We start from the raw sequence: 3,600 nt of genomic DNA on the forward strand, positions 1-3,600 counted from the left end.
TTACCATGGATGATACATCATGGGGATTTACTGAAGTATGGGATAAACTGACCTCCTGGTTACCAAATCTGACATGGTTAAAACAGCTGTTTGTCACCATAATAGTAATTATTCTCTTGTCAATGGTCCTTTGCATAATGGTGCGGTGTAGCCTATGGTGCTTTAAAAGCACGGGAGACTCATACAGTGAATGGAAGAAGAATCAGTTGAGGCGTAAACTAGAATCTAACAAATATTTTGAGAGGATGTTAGACAGAGAGACCATGTATTAACATAATAGTAAAAGAATTTACTAAATTTTCAGAAAAAGGGGGTACTGAGATGGGGGGCTAGAAATTTTAGGAGAAATATATCAGCATGGTTACTTATTTTAGATATAGGTAAGGGTTTAATGATTATGGTAAAGAATGGATTTGGGTAGGAGCTGTTTAATGATTATCTAACTTGTAATAGAGTTTTAATGGCAATAGACATAGTTCAAAGGGATGAGGAACTGTAGACACATATTTAGCTAACGGTCGCAAGAGCATTCCAGACGCCTTTACAAGACCTTGACCAGAATAAACAAGAAGACAAAAAAAGAAAGATGCCAATTAGAAGAACACAGGTGCGCATTCCACGATAAAGGGAACTTGGCACAAAGAACCTCAATTCGGCAGTTTATCTTGACCAATTAGACTGAGACAAGTTTCGCATGTTTTAGTTAGTATAACCAATTGTGTCCTATGTTTATGCGTGTGTACAGTTAGTATAACCAATTATATCTTATGTTTATGCGCGTGTACAGTGTTGATATAACCAATCATATTTTATGCTTGTGCGCGTGTACAGTGACTTTGCAGAATACGTGACTATAAGTATGTGTGTGTTTTAGCAATAAAGGGTCGTCTGTTTTCTGCTCTCAAGATTACAGGCGTCCGTCTACTTCAGTCTCCTCAATAACACTAATAAAGTGACAGCAGTAATGAAAAAAGGATTGGAATGTACAAATGAAGCACAGTGCAATTGCTCACCGCCCGCCGATCAACTCCCAGTTAATCCCTGAGCAGCGATCCCCCCGCCCCCACTCCCCCCAGTTTATATACTAGACATGATGCCACATGGTATGGAATACCCCGTTGGCCACTTTAGGTCAGCTGCCCTGGCTGTATCCTGTGCCAAATTCTTGTGCCCCTCCAGCCTTCTTGCTGGCTGGGCATCAGAAGCTGAAAAATCCTTGACTTTAGACTAAACACTACTTAGCAACAACTGAAAACATCAGTGTTATCAACATTCTTCTCATACCAAACTCAAAAACATAGCACTATACCAGCTACTAGGAAGACAATGAACTCTATCCCAGCTGAAACCAGGACAGTATCCACCCCTTATTCTATACCATTGACGTCATGCTCAGTTCCCATACCTTCAGTTACATCCCGGTCAATCATCACCACCTTTTCTGTCCCTTTAAGACATATAAACAATGATATATATATATATATATGTATACACACAAAGAGATATCATTCCTTTAGTTTATAGGTCGTGTTCATAAAATGTTCGTTGAGTTCATTTAGTTCCCGACTCTGGGCTCCATCTGTCATACCAGTCTTTCTGGGCAGGAGGGATGGTGCAAAGTCCTCTCAGTTGGCAGAGCAGGATTGGGTTTCAGTGCAGTGTGACGAGCAGGTGACATTGGACGCAGCAGGAGGATGGTGTGCACCGTTGGATTGTTGCATGCTGGAGTCAGTTCTGGTTCCATCACTACTGCACTTCGCTCAGTTTCATCACAGTTCTTTCTAGCTTGATCTAAGTGATTCTTACTGTAATACTATGGATATAGCATATAACAATTATAGTAACGATAACATACAGTAGCAGGGTTATATAGCAATTAATATCATACAGTTTAATTCTGGCTATTCTCACCTAAAATCAAATCCCCTTGAGGCACACATCGGACTTCCCCATCCTTTCCCATCACCCACCAAGTGCACCCAGGCCCTTGAGCAAAAGCAATCTCACGAATAGGCTTGCCTTTTCCTGAGGCAGGAGTAACCCAGACTGTCTTCCCTAACATATTTTTTGTGCACTACAGGGACTTTATCCCCTTTGGTGGTGGTTTTTCCTCGCAACTCACATATCCGTGCATCTAGGACTGAGGTAGGTTTTCCATCCCATTTCCTCATCTCCTCTCCGTGATCACATAGGTAAAACCACAGGGCACCTCGCGGTTTTTACCTTCTATAGTCTGTCTCTCGGGCAGAGGAACGCTCACTCCTAATAGCTGAGACATTGGTCCTTACAAGTGGGGAAGAGGACATATCCTCTTTGATTTGTTGGACATCCTGGGACAGCTTCTCCACAGCTGAAATGCAGGCTTGTAGGGAGGAGGAGAGATTTTCTTCGTATTGACGGAGTTGGCGAGCCACTTCATCCACTGTCGGTGCCTCTTCATCTTTCCAGGTCATTATCGCCAGTGAGTTGGCATAGGACGATGGTGTGCTCCATACAAACTTCCACCACATGGGTCGTGTGCATTGGACTTTGTCTGGATCTTTGGGTAATTGTGGGTTGTCCAGGCCATAATGAATCGTCTCTAGCATGGCTAATTCTCTCAGATATTGGATACCTCTTTCCATGGTGGTCCACTTGCCTGGTTGACATATCTTCCTTGAAGGTGTACCTTTCCTTCATGCTTGACAGGAGTCACCTCCAGAGGCTGATGGCTTGTGTCCCTTTTCCAATTGCCTTGTCAATGCCACCTTCCCTGGCAAGCGATCCCAGCTGCTTGGCTTCCCTACCTTCTAATTCCAAGCTACTAGCCCCATTGTCCCAGCATCGGAGGCGCCAGGTGATAATATGCTCACCTATACGGCGGCCGAAATCTTTTCGCATATCCCGCAGCTCACTCAGGGATAGGGATTGCGTGATTACCTCTGGTTCTGCCTCTTCCTCCTGTTCCCGTGATGATCCTGGCTCCTCTTCATCCTTTGCTAAGCGAACTGATTTTTTTGTATATTTCTTCTTGTGTATGGGGGCAACTGATACTGGTGCAGGTTGGTCCACTGGTTCAGTTGCAGTATCGCTTGCTGAGGTTTGGGTAGCCGCAGTGCTCGTCACCGGAGCTGGGGGAACCGCAGTGCCCATCGCCAAGGTTTGGGTAGCCGCAGTGCCTGTCATCTTGTTGTTAGATCTAGAGACCTTCTCTTCCCCTTGAGGGTACTGAGTGGTGTTGAACAGGGCTCTATAGGCATGGGCCAGGCCCCAGCACGTTGCAGCGATTTGTATCTCTCTGGAGTTTCCAGGGTGACAGCATACCTTTTCCAAATATTTTACTAGTTCTTCCGGATTCTGCACTTGTTCAGAGGTGAGTTTCCAAAACATTGGAGGTGCCCACTGTCCTAGGTACTTGCCCATACTACCCCACACACCCTGCCACTCATAATTATCCAGCCTCAGGGCAGATCTCTGGGTGATCTTCTTCAATAGTTGTTTAACCTTAAACAAGAGCTGAACCACATTCAGGAACATGCTGGTTCCTAGCAATAGGACCATGCTGGTCTCAACATCCCAAGGGTATTCAAATTTCCCAAAATTCTCAAACGCCATTGTAAC

Source organism: Harpia harpyja, chromosome W (assembly GCF_026419915.1).
Source record: "Harpia harpyja isolate bHarHar1 chromosome W, bHarHar1 primary haplotype, whole genome shotgun sequence".
NCBI lineage: Eukaryota > Metazoa > Chordata > Aves > Accipitriformes > Accipitridae > Harpia > Harpia harpyja.